This window comes from Taudactylus pleione, unplaced genomic scaffold (assembly GCF_031769625.1).
Source record: "Taudactylus pleione unplaced genomic scaffold, aTauple2 ptg000378l, whole genome shotgun sequence".
Lineage (NCBI taxonomy): Eukaryota > Metazoa > Chordata > Amphibia > Anura > Myobatrachidae > Taudactylus > Taudactylus pleione.
The window spans coordinates 1,997,754-2,018,315 of NW_028284779.1; the positions used below are offsets into that span (position 1 = coordinate 1,997,754).

Consider the following 20,562-nt stretch of genomic DNA (forward strand, 5'->3'; position numbering starts at 1 on the left):
GTGGGCTTATGCCCTGTCACGGAGCTTGCATAATACACTCAGTGGGCGATGCCCTGTCACGGAGCTTGTATACACTCAGTGGGCTTATGCCCTGTCACGGAGCTTGTATAATACACTCAGTGGGCTTATGCCCTGTCACGGAGCTTGCATAATACACTCAGTGGGCTATGCCTTGTCACGGTGCTTGTATAATACACTCAGTGGGCTTATGCCCTGTCACGGAGCATGTATAATACACTCAGTGGGCTTATGCCCTTTCACGGAGCTTGTATAATACACTCATTGGGCTATGCCCTGTCACGGAGCTTGTATACACTCAGTGGGCTTATGCCCTTTCACGGAGCTTGTATAATACACTCAGTGGGCTATGCCCTGTCACGGAGCTTGTATAATACTCAGTGGGCTTATGTCCTGTCACGGAGCTTGTAATACACTCAGTGGGCTATGCCCCTGTCACGGAGCTTGTATACTCAGTGGGCTTATACCCTGTCACGGAGCTTGTATAATACACTCAGTGGGCTTATGCCCTGTCACGTAGCTTGCATAATACACTCAGTGGGCTTATGCCCTGTCGCGGAGCTTGTATAATACACTCAGTGGGCTATGCCCTGTCACGGAGCTTGCATACACTCAGTGGGCTTATGCCCTGTCACGGAGCTTGTATAATACACTCAGTGGGCTATGCCCTGTCACGGAGCTTGTATACACTCAGTGGGCTTATGCCCTGTCACGGAGCTTGTATACACTCAGTGGGCTTATGCCCTTTCACGGAGCTTGTATTATACACTCATTGGGCTATGCCCTGTCACGGAGCTTGTATACACTCAGTGGGCTTATGCCCTTTCACGGAGCTTGTATAATACACTCAGTGGGCTATGCCCTGTCACGGAGCTTGTATACACTCAGTGGGCTTATGCCCTTTCACGGAGCTTGTAAAATACACACACAGTGGGCTTATGCCCTGTCACGGAGCTTGTATAATACTCAGTGGGCTTATGTCCTGTCACGGAGCTTGTATAATACACTCAGTGGGCTATGCCCTGTCACGGAGCTTGCATAATACACTCAGTTGGCTTATGCCCTGTCACAGAGCTTGATAATACAGTCAGTGGGCTTTTGCCCTGTCACGGAGCTTGTATAATACACTCAGTGGGCTATGCCCTGTCACGGAGCTTGTATACACTCAGTGGGCCTATGCCCTTTCACGGAGCTTGTATAATACACTCAGTGGGCTATGCCCAGTCATGGAGCTTGTATAATACTCAGTGGGCTTATGTCCTGTCACGGAGCTTGTATAATACACTCAGTGGGCTATGCCCCTGTCACGGAGCTTGTATACTCAGTGGGCTTATGCCCTGTCACGGAGCTTGTATAATACACTCAGTGGGCTTATGCCCTGTCACGGAGCTTGTATAATACACTCAGTGGGTTTATGCCCTGTCGCGGAGCTTGTATAATACACTCAGTGGGCTATGCCCTGTCACAGAGCTTGAATACACTCAGTGGGCTTATGCCCTGTTACGGAGCTTGTATAATACACTCAGTGGGCTATGCCCTGTCACGGAGCTTGTATACACTCAGTGGGCTTATGCCCTGTCACGGACCTTGTATACACTCAGTGGGCTTATGCCCTTTCACGGAGCAAGTATAATACACTCATTGGGCTATGCCCTGTCACGGAGCTTGTATACACTCAGTGGGCTTATGCCCTTTCACGGAGCTTGTATAATACACTCAGTAGGCTATGCCCTGTCACGGAGCTTGTATACACTCAGTGGGATTATGCCCTTTCACGGAGCTTGTATAATACACACACAGTTGGCTTATGCCCTGTCACGGAGCTTGTATAATATTCAGTGGGCTTATGTCCTGTCACGGAGCTTGTATAATACACTCAGTGGGCTATGCCCTGTCACGGAGCTTGTATAATACACTCAGTTGGCTTATGCCCTGTCACAGAGCTTGTATAATACAGTCAGTGGGCTTATGCCCTGTCACGGAGCTTGTATAATACTCAGTGTGCTTATGCCCTGTTACGGAGCTTGTGTAATACACTCTGTGGGCTATGCCCTGTCACGGAGCTTGTATACACTCAGTGGGCTTATGCCCTGTCACGGAGCTTGTATAATACACTCAGTGGGCTTATGCCCTGTCACAGAGTTTGTATAATACACTCAGTGTGCTTATGCCCTGTCACGGAGCTTGTATAATACACTCAGTGGGCTATGCCCTGTCACGGAGCTTGTATACTCAGTGGGCTTATGCCCTGTCACGGAGCTTGTATAATACACTCAGTGGGCTATGCCCTGTCACGGAGCTTGTATAGTCAGTGGGCTTATGACCTGTCACGGAGCTTGTATAATACACTCAGGGGGCTTATGCCCTGTCATGTAGCTTGTATAATACACTCAGTGGGCTTATGCCCTGTCGCGGAGCTTGTATAATACACTCAGTGGGCTATGCCCTGTCACGGAGCTTGTATAATACACTCAGTGGGCTATGCCCTGTCACGGAGCTTGTATACACTCATTGGGCTTAGGCCCTGTCACGGAGCTTGTATAATACACTCATTGGGCTATGCCCTGTCACGGAGCTTGTATACACTCAGTGGGCTTATGCCCCTTCACGGAGCTTGTATAATACACTCATTGGGTTATGCCCTGTCACGGAGCTTGTATACACTCAGTGAGCTATGACCTGTCACGGAGCTTGTATTATACACTCAGTGGGCTTATGCCCTGTCACGGAGCTTGTATAATACACTCAGTGGGCTTATGCCCTGTCACGGACCTTGTATAATTCAGTCAGTGGGCTTATGCCCTGTCACGGAGCTTGTATAATACTCAGTGGGCTTATGCCCTGTCAAGGAGCTTGTATAATACACTCAGTGGGCTATGCCCTGTCACAGAGCTTGTATACACTCAGTGGGCTTATGCCCTGTCACGGAGCTTGTATAATACACTTAGTGGGATTATGCCCTGTCATGGAGCTCATATAATGGACACAGTGGGCTATGCCCTTTCACGGAGCATGTATACACACAGTGGGCTATGCCCTTTCCTGGAGCTTGTATAATACACTCAGTGGGCTATGCCTGTCACGGAGCTTGTATACACTCAGTGGGCTTATGCCCTGTCACGGAGATTGTATAATACATTCAGTGGGCTATGCCCTGTCACGGAGCTTGTATACACTCAGTGGGCTTATGCCCTGTCACGGAGCTTGTATAATACACTCAGTGGGCTATGCCCTGTCACGGAGCTTGTAAACACTCAGTGGGCTTATGTCCTGTCACGGAGCTTGTATACACACAGTGGGCTTATGCCCTGTCACGGAGATTGTATAATACATTCAGTGGGCTATGCCCTGTCACGGAGCTTGTATACACTCAGTGGGCTTATGCCCTGTCATGGAGCTTGTATAATACACTCAGTGGGCTATGCCCTGTCACGGAGCTTGTATACACTCAGTGGGCTATGCCCTGTCACGGAGCTTATATAATACTCAGTGGGCTTATGCCCTGTCACGGAGCTTGTATAATAGACACAGTGGGTAAGCCCTTTCACGGAACTTGTATAATACACTCAGTGGGCTTATGCCCTGTCACGGAGCTTGTATAATACACTCAGTGGGCTTATGCCCTGTCACGGAGCTTGTATAATACACTCAGTGGGCTATGCCCTGTCATGGAGCTTGTATAATACACTCAGTGGGCTTATGCCCTGTCACAGAGCTTGTATAATACACTCAGTGGGCTATGCCCTGTCACGGAGCTTGTATACTCAGTGGGATTATGCCCTGTCACGGAGCTTGTATAATACACTCAGTCTGCTAAGCCCTGTCACGGAGCTTGTATACTCAGTGGGCTTATGCCCTGTCACGGAGCTTGTATAATACGCTCAGTGGGCTTATGCCCTGTCACGGAGCTTGTATAATACGCTCAGTGGGCTTATGCCCTGTCACGGAGCTTGTATAATACACTCAGTGGGCTATGCCCTGTCACGGAGCTTGTATACACTAAGTGGGCTTATGCCCTGTCACGGAGATTGTACAATACACTCAGTGGGCTATGCCCTGTCATGGAGCTTGTATACACTCAGTGGGCTTATGCCCTGTCACGGAGCTTGTATACACTCAGTGGGCTTATGCCCTTTCACGGAGCTTGTATAATACACTCAATGGGCTATGCCCTGTCACGGAGCTTCTATACACTCAGTGGGCTTATTCCCTGTCACGGAGCTTGTATAATACACTCAGTGGGCTATGCCCTGTCACAGAGCTTGTATAAAACTCAGTGTGTTTATCTCCTGTCACGGAGCTTGTATAATACACTCAGTGGTCTATGCCCTGTCACAGAGCTTGTATAATACAGTCAGTGGGCTTATGCCCTGTCACGGAGCTTATATAATACTCAGTGGGCTTATGCCCTGTCACGGAGCTTGTATAATGCACACAGTGGGCTTATGCCCTGTCACGGAGCTTGTATACACTCAGTGGGCTTATGCCCTTTCACGGAGCTTGTAAAATACACTCAGTGGGCTATGCCCTGTCACGGAGCTTGTATAATACTCAGTGGGCTTATGTCCTGTCACGGAGCTTGTATAATACACTCAGTGGGCTATGCCCTGTCACGAAGTTTGTATAACACAGTCAGTGGGCTTATGCCCTGTCACGTAGCTTATATAATACTCAGTGGGCTTATGCCCTGTCACGGAGCTTGTATAATACACTCAGTGGGCTATGCCCTGTCACGGAGCTTGTATTCACTCAGTGGGCTTGTGCCCTTTCACGGAGCTTGTATAATACACTCAGTGGGCTATGCCCTGTCTCGGAGCTTGTATACACTTAGTGGGCTTATGCCCTGTCACGGAGCTTGTATAATACACTCAGTGGGCTATGCCCTGTCATGGAGCTTGTATAATACACTCAGTGGGCTTATGCCCTGTCACAGAGCTTGTATAATACACTCAGTGGGCTATGCCCTGTCACGGAGCTTGTATACTCAGTGGGCTTATGCCCTGTCACGGAGCTTGTATAATACACTCAGTGGGCTTATGCCCTGTCTCGGAGCTTGTATAATACACTCAGTGGGCTTATGCCCTGTCACGGAGCTTGTATAATACACTCAGTGGGCTATGCCCTGTCACGGAGCTTGTATACACTCAGTGGGCTTATGCCCTGTCACGGAGCTTGTATAATACACTCAGTGGGCTTATGCCCTGTCACGGAGCTTGTATAATAGACACAGTGGGCTATGCCCTTTCACGGAGCTTGTATACACACAGTGGGCTATGCCCTTTCACGGAGCTTGTATAATACACTCAGTGGGCTATGCCCTGTCACGGAGCTTGTATACACTCAGTGGGCTTATGCCCTGTCATGAAGCTTGTATAATACATTCAGTGGCCTATGCCCTGTCACCGAGCTTGTATAATACACTCAGTGGGCTATGCCCTGTCACGGAGCTTGTATACACTCAGTGGGCTTATGCCCTGTCACGGAGCTTGTATACACTCAGTGGGCTATGCCCTGTCACGGAGCTTGTATACACTCAGTGGGCTTATGCCCTGTCGCGGAGCTTGTATACACTCAGTGGGCTTATGCCCTGTCGCGGAGCTTGTGTAATACACTCATTGGGCTATGCCCTGTCAAGGAGCTTGTATACACTCAGTGGGATTATGCCCTTTCACGGAGCTTGTATAATACACTCAGTGGGCTTATGCCCTTTCACGGAGCTTGTATACACACAGTGGGCTATGCCCTTTCACGGAGCTTGTATAATACACTCAGTGGGCTTATGCCCTGTCACAGAGCTTGTTTAATACACTCAGTGGGCTTATGCCCTGTCACGGAGCTTGTATAATACACTCAGTGGGCTTATGCCCTGTCACGGAGCTTGTATAATACACTCATTGGGCTATGCCCTGTCACGGAGCTTGTATACACTCAGTGGGCTTATTCCCTGTCACGGAGCTTGTATAATACACTCAGTGGGCTATGCCCTGTCACGGAGCTTGTATACACTCAGTGGGCTTATGCCCTGTCACGGAGCTTGTATACACTCAGTGGGCTTATGCCCTTTCACGGAGCTTGTATAATACACTCAGTGGGCTATGCCCTGTCACGGAGCTTGTATAATAATCAGTGGGCTTATGCCCTGTCACGGAGCTTGTATAATACTCAGTGGGCTATGCCCTGTCACGGAGCTTGTATAATACTCAGTGGGCTATGCCCTGTCATGGAGCTTGTATAATACACTCAGTGGGCTTATGCCCTGTCACGGAGCTTGTACAATAGACACAGTGGGCTATGCCCTGTCACGGAGCTTCTATACACTCAGTGGGCTTATGCCCTTTCAGGGAGCTTGTATAATACACTCAGTGGGCTATGCCCTGTCACGGAGCTTGTATACACTCAGTGGGCTTATGCCCTTTCACGGAGCTTGTATAATACTCAGTGGGCTATGCCCTGTCATGGAGCTTGTATACACTCAGTGGGCTAAGCCCAGTCACGAAGCTTGTATAATTCACTCAGTGGGCTATGCCCTGTCACGGAGCTTGTATAATACACTCAGTGGGCTATGCCCTGTCACGGAGCTTGTATACACTCAGTGGGCTTATGCCCTGTCACGGAGCTTGTATACACTCAGTGGGCTTATGCCCTTTCACGGAGCTTGTATAATACACTCAGTGGGCTATTCCCTGTCACAGAGCTTGTATAATACTCAGTGGGCTTATGCCCTGTCACGGAGCTTGTATAATACACTCAGTGGGCTATGCCCTGTCACGGAGCTTGTATACACTCTGTGGGCTATGCCCTTTCACGGAGCTTGTATAATACACTCAGTGGGCTATGCCCTGTCACGGAGCTTGTATAATACTCAGTGGGCTCCTGCCCTGTCACGGAGATTGTATAATACACTCAGTGGGCTATGCCCTGTCACGGAGCTTGTATAATAGACACAGTGGGCTATGCCCTGTCACGGAGCTTGTATAATACTCAGTGGGCTTATTCCCTGTCACGGAGCTTGTATAATACACTCAGTGGGCTTATGCCCTGTCACGGAGCTTGTACAATAGACACAGTGGGCTATGCCCTGTCACGTAGCTTGTATAATACTCAGTGGGCTTATGCCCTGTCACGGAGCTTGTATAATACACTCATTGGGCTATGCCCTGTCACGGAGCTTGTATACACTCAGTGGGCTTATGCCCTTTCACGGAGCTTGTATAATACACTCAGTGGGCTATGCCCTGTCACGGAGCTTGTATACATTCAGTGGGCTTATGCCCTTTCACGGAGCTTGTATAATACTCAGTGGGCTATGCCCTGTCACGGAACTTGAATACACTCAGTGGGCTAAGCCCAGTCACGGAGCTTGTATAATACACTCAGTGGGCTATGCCCTGTCACGGAGCTTGTATAATACACTCAGTGGGCTATGCCCTGTCACGGAGCTTGTATAATACAGTACACATACACACAGTGGGCTTATTATGTCCAGTCACGGAGCACACACAAAGGGCTTATGCCCAGTAAAGTCACAGAGGTTAAGCGGCAACAACACTGCCTACTCTGTCTAATCTAACACAAGCACAGACAGTGCACTACCTAACTACGCGTGACACGCGAAATGGCGCCAACTGCCGGGCGCCGCGCCTTTTATAGAGGCCGAACGTCGCCCGGGTCTCGCGAGGTCTACCGAGAATCCGACGCCGGACGGGTGACGTTCGGCATCGAGGTGGAATCCGAGTCAGGCGGGAACACCCGAACTTGCGTTCGGGTGGACTCGGATTCCACCTGTTCCGAGTGGTTCGGATTCCTCAGAATCCAAACCGCTCATCTTAGTAGTGAAGTGATGTAAATTGTGCTCCCCTGTCATCCTTAGGTTCAATTATGTGGCGGTGGACAGGTTTGAGCTTCTGTTTATCCACATAGTTACATTACACTGACCGTAAATATTTTTATTTGGTGCTGGACCACCAACCTGAGGCACCCTTGCAAGTGTCCTGAGGCACCCAAGGGTGCCACGGCGCACAGTTTGGGAATCACTGATCTAAAGAATAAAATATTGTTTCTCTTTTATGTAGAGGCAGATCCGATTTTTATCTAAAGAAAAGATTACATTGTGCAGAGAACTCGAGACTTTATTACTTACAAAATGTGCATAAATGAGGCATAAATAAATACACTTAAGGTGCGTACACACTAGGCGATAAAGTGGACTGAACGAGAACGATATCGTTCAGTCGTTCACTATATCGTCCATTTTTTACACCAAAACGATGAACAATAACGACGATGCGTGTACCAGCGGGTCGTTCGTCATTGTCGTTCATCGGGTAAACATGCAGCCAACCTGACGATATCGTCAGGTTGCTGCATGTTGGGGAATGGGGGAGAGAGCCCGGCGCTGAACGATATCGTTAATGATATCGTTCAGCGGCTTTGCTCAATGTCATGAACGACATTGAGCACACCCTGCCAGGGACACACAAGGCGATATCGCTCAGGGAGCATATCGTCTAGTGTGTACTCTCATACACACACGATTTTGTTACCAACGATTTTAGGAACGATTTTCTGTCAGATTATCCGTCAAATTTTTCAAAGTGTAATGAACGATTTTTTTGAACTACAAACGATTTTTGCATATTCCCTTACTGAAAATCGTTGAGTTGACAAGTGTGACTGAACTACAAACTACAAATGTGAACGCGCATGTACGATAGTCGTTCATCGTTTGACTCAGAAAGTGAACGATTTTTTCAAACGATTATCGTTAAACGATATAGTTTAACGATAATCGTTCAAAAAATCGTTGTGTGTGTATGCAGCTTATGGCATAAATAAATACAATAATCAATACAATAAATAAAATAAAAAAAGACTAGAAAGTTTATAATGTAACTCAGTGATGGTGGGAGCCATACGGATAGGAGTAGATAGGAGTAAGTGTCATTAGTGCAGACAGCCTGGGAGTGACTCTGGGAAGTGCCCAGACTATAAAGTGATGCAGGAATGAGGTCACCTCTAATAATTGTATAATAACACAGAATAGGTAACGTCTGCAGCTCTTCTCCTCATTTACAGTGATGGTTTCTGTGAAGTGTCAGAAGGGATCTTCTTTTATTGGGGAGGGAGTAGGGCCCGGCCCGTGTGATGCACGGAGGCGGCTGTATGAATAGCTTTATGGTAAGAAGATGATCCGAGTTCTTACTGAGACATTGGAATAAATATAGTGCAGAGGCCACAGAAGGATAGAGATTAATTAACTTGAAATACATATGATGAATTACATACGCAGCATAAAAATGTCTCTAAACTCTCCATGCTTAAATGTGTTGTATAGAATAAATTCATGGACCCGCATTCTCAGTGATTGCTCCCTGGGAGCTGCAGGAGGTCTCCTCAGGCGGGTGGGGTACTGTACTGTGTTTGCTAATAACAAATAACAATCTTAAGAATCACTATAATAATTATGTAAAAATGATTGCTGTGCCACACATTGCTTCTACATGACCCCCAATAGTCCCACTATTCAGGGCACAGTCCGGGTTTGGGGGTCTGAAATAGTCGTCTCAGGAACTATGGGCTTGGTTTGAAGTAGGCATGGCTTGAAACTGGGGTGTCGCTTAGATGGGTTGTGACAAAAAGAGGATTCAGAACATTTAAAATAGGGGTTTAGTCTGCTGGACACCCCTTCTTATCCAAACTGTGCTTAACATTGCTTGTGTTAATCAAGTATGAATTTTCTAACCATGGTACAATTTTTAAATGCTGCCAGGTGGGATTGCACGCACTACTACAATTAAATGCTCAATAATACTCCTGACCTTTGCATCTTTATCAGGCAGTTCTGTAGGTTTCCCACTGAGTCACATCCTTTAGCAGACATGCTGTGTTAGGTTCTGAATTTGTTGTGGACACGGGGTGGTGATAGAAGCAGACACAGGAGCAGACTTAAATGAAAAAGTGGGGTTTTTAATAAGGGACTGAGAAGACATGGGAGTGGCAAACAAAAGTCCAGATATAGCACTAAAGTGCACTTGATAACTGTTGTGAGGGTTAATGAACAAATGTCCAGGTAGTGACAGGCAGAACAGTCCAGTATAGGTATGGTGAGCTAAAACAGAATGCAGGCTTGATGAGCTGTAAGTGAATGCAGGTTTGGTGAGCTGTTGCAGACAGAGGTAGTGAAGTCCAGCTGGAAATGAAATGAAACAAGGTGCAGGGAAACAGCAGGTTCAGGTACTCAGGCAGGTAGAAAGGTATATGGAGGAGGTAGGGGAATCCAGCAGGGTTTGGAGCAGGTTAGAAAAGCAGGCTTAGGCAATGAATCCAATAGACAGGTTTAAGCACAGGAACACTCCCTCTCAGCTCTCGCAGAGAAACACGTTGCACTGGCAATGCAAGGGAGCTCTGAACTCCCTTAAATCCCCAGTGCTCAGCCGTGAATGGTCAGAGAGGAGCATGTGACACAACAGGATAGGGAACTAGGTCACCTGACCAGAGACAAGATGGCGGCGCCCATGCCAGAACGGAATGGAAGCACCCCCAGGCCTAACCAGACCAGAGTGACAGTATGCCCCCACAGAACCACGCACAGCCAATGCTCTTCGCCAGGCACCACCGCCACCACCAGACGCCGCTCGCCATAGCGACCTCACAGGTATTAACCGTCGACTACAATGCCGAGAGACCCTGGTCGTGACATGCTGGAGGCACACAAGCCAGGGTGCCTGAAAGTGAGCTAAGAAATGTAGGAGGTAATTATGGCTATACTATATGTTGGCAGCAAATGTCCCATGTCCCAATGAGTTGCATACTGCTTTAGCAGACATGCTGTAGTCACAAACCACTTGGTACCTGCAAGTGAGCTAAGGACAATTGGAGGTCCATAGACAGCTCTTGGGGAGTATAATCCCAATCCCAGGTGGGTACTGATGGCTAAGGGGCTGTCACTCTGATTCTTTCCCACTTTGGGAACATGACAGCAGCTCAAAAAGATGCAAATACACTTCAGAGCTTGGGCTGGTCATTGAGGTTCGAAGGTTTGACAGCAAGTGGGCTATGAAGTCTCTGTGGACTTTACTACTGTCTGAACTTGCCAAAAGTGGTAAGGCATTGAGCTCAGGCCCTGATTCAGAGCCGGACGCTCTGACAGAGCGCTCACTCTGAATCAAGGCCGTCCCTCTTACTGTTTGGAGCGGCCTCCTGGCCGCTCGCATAGCTGTGGGTGACCACCCACAGCTATAGCGAGCGACCAAAATGATGGTCGCGATTGTCAAGACCAACGCGACCATCGGGCTTGCGATGAGACCCTTGTGGTAGGGTCTCGCTGCCGCAAGCCCTTGAGTGCTTTTGGCTCTATCAGAGCCAAAAGCACTCCCACTGACATCACTAGTGATGTCAGTGGGCGCCGGCCCCAGACGGTAGGTGTTCCCATGGGAACGCCTCCGTCTGGGCAGCCACGCCTCCGGCACGCCCACCAAAGGGGGCGTGCTGTCAATCACCATCGACAGCACGCCCCCTTTGGTGCGAGACCGATAATGACAGCTTGGCCATCGTTACTCGGGTCTCGCGCATGCGCACGACGGAGCCGCCTCCGTCGTGCGCATGCGCACTTGGGCAACATCGACCCACTTGCGAGCACTCAGCACTCGCGAGCGGGTCTGAATCAGGCCCTCAGTCCCTACCAATTGGGTAGAGAAGTGGAGAGCATTGCTCAGTAGTCCAAATTTCAATAAATGCTCCTTTTGCCTTTATACTTTTCTAGTCTTTTACTTCTCTACCTTATGCTAACTGAAGATCTGACTTGAAACAAGGAGTACACAGAGTTGGGAAAGTCTTTCTGCATCATATTCACTATCATTCTGTCAACTCTCTCAGTATTACATAATTTGCCAGAAACGCACCGTGTCTGTTATCATTAATGTTACCAGGTGCCACCGCTAAACTTTGAGTTTGATCAGAATGTAAGCGATTAGAAGCGAATAGTTTTACTATGCAGTGCACTTGAGGACAATCCTATTGGTTTTTTTTTTGTATATTAAAATCATTAATTTTATTCCACTTGATTAAAACCCATCCATTAAATATCTATTAGCTCTGTTAAAACCAAAACTTGCGACGAGACCCTTGTGGTAGGGTCTCATCTACCGCAAGCCCCAGTGAGCTTTCGGCTCTATTAGAGCCGGAAGCTCACCACTGACATCACGAGTGATGTCAGTGGGGCCGCCCCCAAACGGCAGGCGTTCTGTCAGGAACTTGCCTACAAAACGGGGTGAGCTGTCAATCACCATTGACAGCCGCCCCTTTTGTAGTGAGTCCCGGAGCTAGAGAATTTCTCTCTCACTCCGGGGCTTGCGCACACACGCAGTGCGGCCGCTGCGCATGCGCAGGGCCTCAACATCGACCTGCTTGCGAGCACATAGGTGCTTGCGAGCGGGTCTGAATGAGACCCTTGGTTCCAACACAGGTCAGACACCGTCTACACAGCACCATCGATCTGGGTTATTCTCAGGTCAGCCCAGTTCACACTGAACCTGGGTCTGCCCTGCTAAACTTGTGAGGTCATAAAACGTGGGAGGTGACTGCTGTACAACCACCAATCAGCTCATTTTAGGCATGACCCAGGTCGGATAACCCGGGTAGCACCTTTTACACTGCATCATTACCCAGGTCCATCCTGGGTCCGACCCTGGTAGCTACCTGGGTTGGATTGCCGGGTCACTTGATCTGGGTTGTTTTTCAGGGACCCTTTTACACTGAGCTGCGACCCGGGTAGACCCAACAAAAACCCAGGTTTTTGCTCTGGAGTAAAAGGGGTATTAGTAACAATATAGAAGCCCAGATTTATCCTGTAATGTGTTTGAAAAATGACAGTTTGGAGCTGATTGGTTGGAGCACCATTTAAGATTAGTATGGAGTGATAACAAGAATATCACTTGCTGCCGCCCCGGAATGCCGGCCACCGGAATCCTGACAGCGGAAGGCCGTCCAGGGACTAAAGATAGGTGTCTGCATTTCGACACCTATCTTTAACCCCACGCCGAAATCCCAACGCCCGGCATCCCGAACAAGGTAAGCCAGGAATAGTTAGGCTGCAGCTGTAGGGGGTGGTTAGGTTTAGACACCTGCAGGGGGACTTAGGGTTGGGCACCCCCTAGGGGAGGGTTATGCTAGAGGAAGTAGGGGGTTAGGGTTACCCCCCCACTCCCCGAGAGGGTTAGGTTTAGGGTGCCTGAAGAGGGGGATTAGGTTTAGGTGCCGCCGGGAGGACTTGGGATAGGCACCACTAGGGGGAGGTTAGGGTTAGGCACCCCTAAGGTAGGGTTAGGGATACGGAGGGAGAGGGGAGGGTTACAGTACTTACCAGCCGCTTTGGGTGGCTGGTAAGTACTGCCGCTCAGGGCTGGTAAGTACTGTAACCCTGTCCTCCCTTCGGGGAAGTACTGCCGCTTCGGGCTGGTAAGTACTGTAACCCTGTCCTCCCTTCAGGAAAGTACTGCCACTTCGGGCTGGTAAGTACTGTAACCCTGTCCTCCCTTCGGGGAATTACTGCCACTTCGGGCTGGTAAGTACTGTAACCCTGTCCTGCCTTCGGGGAAGTACTGCCGCTTCGGGCTGGTAAGTACTGTAACCCTGTCCTCCCTTCGGGGAAGTACTGCCACTTCGGGCTGGTAAGTACTGTAACCCTGTCCTGCCTTCGGGGAAGTACTGCCGCTTCGGGCTGGTAAGTACTGTAACCCTGTCCTCCCTTCGGGGAAGTACTGCCACTTCGGGCTGGTAAGTACTGTAACTCTGTCCTCCCTTCGGGGAAGTACTGCCACTTCGGGCTGGTAAGTACTGTAACTCTGTCCTCCCTTCGGGGAAGTACTGCCGCTTCGGGCTGGTAAGTACTGTAACCCTGTCCTCCCTTCGGGCTTCCGCGTCGGTATGTGAACCGGCGGCTATTCAGCCATCTGTATTTCATACGGATTCCGTCAGCTAAAGCAGGATGCGACTCACTGGTACGCTTGCTGCCTGCATATAGAAGCAATGGCCGGGGAGGGGAGGGGGGTTGGGGGATTACAGTACGCAAACAATAGGCATAGTTACACAATAGTAGTAGCATGTACAACCCCAGCTGGCAGCATTTAAGAATTGTACAGTGGACATAAAGTACATACATAAAAGTTTAACACAATACAATAAGCGTAATGACAGGTTGGACAAACATTGGCATCCAGCAGGCCAAACCCATATTGCCAAGGTCCTGACAGCTTCATCATGTCACAGTTGTCCTACTACATACACTAAAGCACTAATCAGAGATAATCATTTTGCAACACATGTCAATTTATTAAATGTATTATTTGTAGCAGATACTGTAATAAACTACATAATAAAATGTATTAAGAATAGAATATAAATTATTACCTGGACCGCGAAGGTGGCTAACTTTGGGGTTTGGCTACAAGTTATGTAAAAGAAGCCCCACCAACCCCAGAGGTAACCACCAGTGTAGAATACCCCAATACCAATCTTTGTAAGTCCAATAAGCATCACTCAGGGGCCTATTTATCAAAGTGTCCCAAAAAAGTGAGAGCTCTTCTATCGCCGCTGATCATAGCGATAGACAAATGGCGATATAAGTCCCGATTCAGAGCTGTACTCTATTGTAACCACACGGCCGCGTCTTTATACACCGCTGCTATGAGAAAATATGAATATGTCGCAGTCTCCGGGAGATGGATTGAGATGCTCACCTGCGGCTTTGCAAATCCAAATGTCTGCATAAAATGTCGCAGCATCTGGGCACAACGACGCATCATCGGCCGCAGATCATTCGTCCTGAGTGAGCTAATGGTCCCGCAGAATGGACAAGGGAATGAGACTACAGAGCCATAGTTCATGCTTACGGGATCGCAATTAAAATGGCCGCCTCATGCTTGTGTTCTTTGCCGCAGCTCCTCTTTACCTCCCCCAAACGCTCCCTGACTGTCAATCACACTGAGAGTAAATAGTCGCTGCAAGAGACTGCGGTAATGGTCCTTGACGCATAGGCAGTGCGACTTTAACGTGTGCCCGGTTTAGTGATAATCACTGAACTTCGGAAATATCGGCATAGTGTACAACTCTGAATCAGGCCCACAAGGACTTACTGCATCGCCAGCCTGTCGTGGTCTCTTCTGCTCATGGGTGACCCGTCTTCCAGGGCACATTCACATTCAATGAAAAAAAAAAGAATAGAAATCACAATGAATAAATACATTTGTTAAAGACAGAGCTCAATACACCCTGATACACTAAAGATAGTATATCATCTAGCCATGAAGGGGAGCATTACAGCTTGAAAAAGGCTACAGTAGTAGCCGAAACACGTTGCTGCTCTCCATACCGGCCACTGAAGCTACTACCCATCTGGAACCAGGTGCCGCCACATTGAAAACTAGCCTGAAAGTTTTTTCCTGCGAGATTTGAACCACCGTTATCCCTATCAGCATCCTCCGGTGCCCACTCCAGTTACGGATCTGGGTCACGTGGCCGCTGACGGAGGTCCCGGCGGCTGTTAAGCACAGGACGGGTGCTGACGCCGAATAAGAGACCAACAAGCGGCTTGCAGACCTGTCGGACATCAATGCTTAGCACATCTTGCTGAAATACACTGGTAATTTTCAGTTACTATTTCCTTTGTGAAAAGGACGGCATGGTCCCTATCTACAGGTACTTATCGACAGCCTAAATATTTAAGTACCCAGCAGAACTTTGCATGACTGTTTATTGCACAATAGGGTACTTTTCTACATGTTATATACAGGCTCAACTTCGGGAACATATGGTCAGCCTCATTAATCACGCTTGAGATTGGCTATATCACTTATGACTTTGATACAAAACTGGCATTATTTCAACGGGTTCCACTAATATCATTACTGATACATTGTTGGGGATAGCTATCAGTGGCTACAGGCTCCACCAGTGCCTTAACAATTCACTTGCTACAGCAGTATATAGCTCATTCTGCACAGGCATATGGTGTAGCTATTCTCACAGGAGAGTGTGTTTAGATCTGGGAGCCTGATCAACTCCTACATTTACATGCTTGTTAATTTCCTGTTTGTTATGAGCTTCTAGCAGGCTCGCTCATTATTCATTATTTATCAATTTTTTACAATTTTCATATTTATCTTTGTGTTTATACGTGTGTCTTTGTTTTTTATTATTATTATAATTTAAGCATTAAATTCTTTTAATACATTGATGTGTTGTTCTTATGTGCCAACATAACTATCAGAGCGCAGTGTTTTTCTCTTCTATTGTTTATGCTTGTGAGGTTGGCAATCACATCTTTTAACACTACTGCACTGGTATTTGAATCACTGGCTCAGTAGCGCTGAGGTGTTTCTTATGAGTTCACTAAGAGCTCAATATAGACCTGAAAATTATTTATTAGAGGCTTCCTATTACACCGACACAGCAATTGTATATGGGACCAAGATTTGGCGATACTCTGCATGTAACATCGGACAGCAGGTCACTGACATCAGTGTGAAGTGTTAAACAATACCAGCTGCCATCTCAGGTAATACAATAGACTCTATCAACTGTCTCTTACAGAGTAAAACATTCCGCTGCTGCGGTCAGTTACGTTTCGAATAAGCCTGTCAAGAGCATTAATGGGTCCGGTAAAGAGAGGGGTGTGGCCAAATCGAGGAGGCGCGGCCACGTCCCGTTCCAATTTTTTTTAAATTAAAGTCCATATCCAGAGGGGTGGCCGATCAGTGCAATCAGACCACCCCTCTGCCCAGCACACAGCAGCAGCAGCAGTCTCCTCTCTCTCCTTGCCCAATGTGCTACTGACCCGGGCCCGTCCAGCCAGCCTGGGCCCGGATAAATAGTACCCACTCTCCCCTCTCTATGCCCCTGTGCCATACTATTTATACAATACAGGTGCTGATCCCTAAATGTACAGTATAGTGGCTTGTTTTTATGTGCAAATAAAATACTGGGGTTAATGTGAAGTTGGATGGTGAAACATCACTGGTGTATCTATAATGGGTGCATGATATGTGGTGCATACGGGCCCCTGCATCTAGGGGGGCCAACATCGCACTCCCTGCACCCATATAATTAGTATACCTCCCAAAGGTCCCACATCAGCCGGTTCTGCAGACTGAAATCACTGGGAAAATGTTGTGACAGACGAATTTGCGCATGTGCACTAGAGATGTCTCCGGGAGCATAGCGCAGATGCCATTTTCCCGGAGACCTGCACACAAAGCCAGAGTCTACTGCGCTGCTGAAGAGGAGGGGGCCTGCACTGAGGCTGCACACGGGTCTCCCTTCTCTCTTAAAACGCCCCTGTGCTCCTCATATAATATGTAGATGGTGGCGATTCCACCCTCACACTGCGGCTTGTCAGCTGGTTTATCTGGCATGGCAAATGCAATGTTCAAACAATTAGGGCGCAATTCAATTGTTTTAGCGTGATGGATCTCCCGTCTAAAGTGATGGGAGATTGCGAGGCGCTATTCGATTGATGCCGATCTTCACATCGATCGCTCCCAAAGAGGTCGGGTTTAGCCATGTAAAACGGCTACACCCGGCCAAAGTGCTGGTCGCGATCACGAAAAGTGCCGTTTGAGCACCCAGACGGATCACTTTTCGTGCATTTCAGCTCGCCACCCCTGGGGGGTGCGAGCTGAAATGTCGGCGCCGGCAGTTGATCGCGCCTGACAGGAACACCAATTGAATAGCTCTGTCGGGCGGTGTAAACAATTGAATTGTGCCCTACATGTCATACAGAACACAGGACTAGAAATCAGCATATTTCTGCCCATATAATAAAAATGAAATAAAAATGATGAATCACTGTGAATTATCGTGACGAGATCTACACACACAGGAGCCGCTCAGGGGGAAATGTTTCAATTTACGAAACCATTACACATTTTACAGTCATTGTCATACTTCCCTGGTTTTAACAGGCTTTATAGATATAAAGTTAATGATTTTAATATACAAAATAAAATGTTTATACTAGTCCTTAATGTCGCTGCACAGGAAAACTTCCTCCTGGTTGGTGCTTTCGCTTTGATACAAGGGGCAGAAAGCTCCTCCAGTTACGCAGGTAAATCTCGGCAGGTCATTTAGTCTTTAAGATGTTCAGAAAGCTCCAGCCTAAAGGCAGCCACAAACGTCTCTTTGTTTTTTGTGTTTTTAGCAGCGAGGGTGTGAAATTCAATACCGTACAATGGCCCACAGGGCGGTCACCCAGAGGGATGGTTGGTTTGGCAGAAGAGGTGCAGCCTGGAGTATCTCAGACTCTGTGAAAGGCACAAAGCCCAGGAGATATAGGGTCTGATTCACAGTGGGAAGAAAAGCAAAAAAAAAAAGGGGTAACTTTTGCACCCGGACACATCATGCTACAATGCAAGGGGTGCATATACATGTTAGACAGCAAACTTGGTGCAAAGCGACAATAGTGTTAATTTAATAAATAAATAAAAAATATATAATTAGTCTGTAAAGTGTCAGTGCAAATGGATACGATAAGATAGGTAATGTGCATAAAGTGTCAGTGCAATATTGCAAATTAAATAATAAATGCTACCTCCAAAACCTTATTAAAAAGAGGTAAATATTTAATACAAAGACAAATAAAAATATTCTCAAGGATATGATAACCCTTAAAAAGTAATAGTAAAGTGTCTGTGCAATAATAAAGTGCTTGTTAAAGCTCCATGTTTAAATAGCTTATGAAGTTAAAAATAGAGCAAGCAAATATTCAGTATAAAAAGGGGTTTACAATATTTATTTAAACTAAAAACATATTAAAAACACAAAGCATAAGGGACATGGTAGACAATAAATTCATAAATATATTCTCCTAATGATGCATATAATAGATATTTTCAAACACAATATAGGCAAAAAAGGGAAAAAAAAATGCAAAGGGGAAAAAAATTAGGATAAAGTGCCAAATGCTTATCTTATTTAAAATTTCCCGGCAAGTTCATATAGGGCAGGTCTGGAGCTTCCCATCTATGTATGTATACATGTATTTTGTTTTTGCATTTTGTATTTTGTTTTTGCATGCGGGGTAAACACTGGCTGATTTTGCATGTACTGTAGTCCGCAAATGCCTTATTTTTACACTGCTATTTAGATTTGAGCTAGGGCTCTTCCTTCCCAATTCTAAATTTTTCTGCACACCCTGCTATTCGCTGCAATAAGAAATTAACATTTGTAGGAATGTATAAAAAAAAAATACAGGCAAGGAGGACAGGGGCTCCGAAAGAAGCCTGTACCTACGATGTGCTAGAAGTGAAGTGATCACATTAGCGGTCACTCCACTTCTGTTTTGTGCCACCGCCTCGCTACGGTGCATATGCGGTCTGCTGACCACGCATGTGCAGCGGCACTCTCCCGTAATTTTTTGCGGAATATAGCCCACAGGCTACAGCGGCGTTATCTGACGGGGCCAAAGTCTTGAATGTTTCACTATGGGGGCTTCGGCTGCTGTCGGAAATAGAGGCCCCTCCTTCATACGTTCAGTTAATATCCAACACCTATTTTCAAGGGGGAAGCGGTATGATTTACCGCCGGACCCCTGCCCGGCGGTTGGAATCCCGACACCAGGAGGCCGGCAGAGGAGGAAATCCCGATCGTCGAAGGTAAGTACTAGCTAACCTATTTCTAACCCCCTAACCCTCCTTTAGGGTGTCTAACCCTAACCTTCCCCCCCACTGCCTAACCCTAATCCTCCATCTAAGTGCCTAAACCGAACCCCCCCTTCCTCGCCGCCTAAACCTAAGTCCTCCGGGGAGGTGCCTAACCCTAAGTCCCCCCCGGGGGTGCTTAACCCTAACCCTCCCTCATCCTAGCTTGATCCTAACCTCCCGGGGGGGTGCCTAACCCTAAATCCCCCTCCCCGGGAGCCCTAAACCTAACCCTCCCCCGCGTGGCTGTCTGCAGCGGCGCCCGGCATCCCTTCGATCGAGATGCCGGTCGCCGGTCTCCAGGCGTCGGTAAAATGACAGGCGTCTAGATTTAGACGCCTGTCATTTAACCCTCGCCGGGATAAAGCAGTCGGGAAGCCGGCCGTCGGGCTTAGGTCCCCCGGCTTCCCGACTGCATACCTTCAAGGGATATGCCACAAATATTGAATGATACATGGGCCCCTAAGTCTGCTCCACCTGCAGTGCAACATGGTTTCTGAATCAGCTCCATTATATATAGCACATGTAATCAGGGGACCGGCCCCTGGAGAGGGTCTAACTGATATAGAGCAGTGTAGTGCTGGAAATATTTCACTGCACTACAGTATCACAATTACTTGCTGTTTCTGCACCCATTGTATCCTGGCTTATGTTAGTACTCAGTAACCCTTGTCCCCTGGCAGATATCAACAACATGTAACGCAACACTTCTCAGTCCCAGAAGATGCTTCATCCCACCAGAAGCCGCCCCCACCCCCTTTTTCATGCATTGTCCAAGTATTCAGGGTTGTGACACCCTTATCTGTGCTTCTACATTCTTACTAATTGAAATCTAACTGGAAATACAACTGAA

General features: G+C 47.7%; 1 protein-coding gene across 1 annotated transcript in view; it reads left to right on the forward strand.

Annotated features, from left to right (window-relative positions):
• LOC148507929 (alpha-1,6-mannosyl-glycoprotein 2-beta-N-acetylglucosaminyltransferase-like) overlaps window positions 1–20,562 on the forward strand; it is a 208,507-nt gene that overhangs the window by 122,184 nt on the left and 65,761 nt on the right. The gene's annotated exons all lie outside the window — the stretch shown is intronic.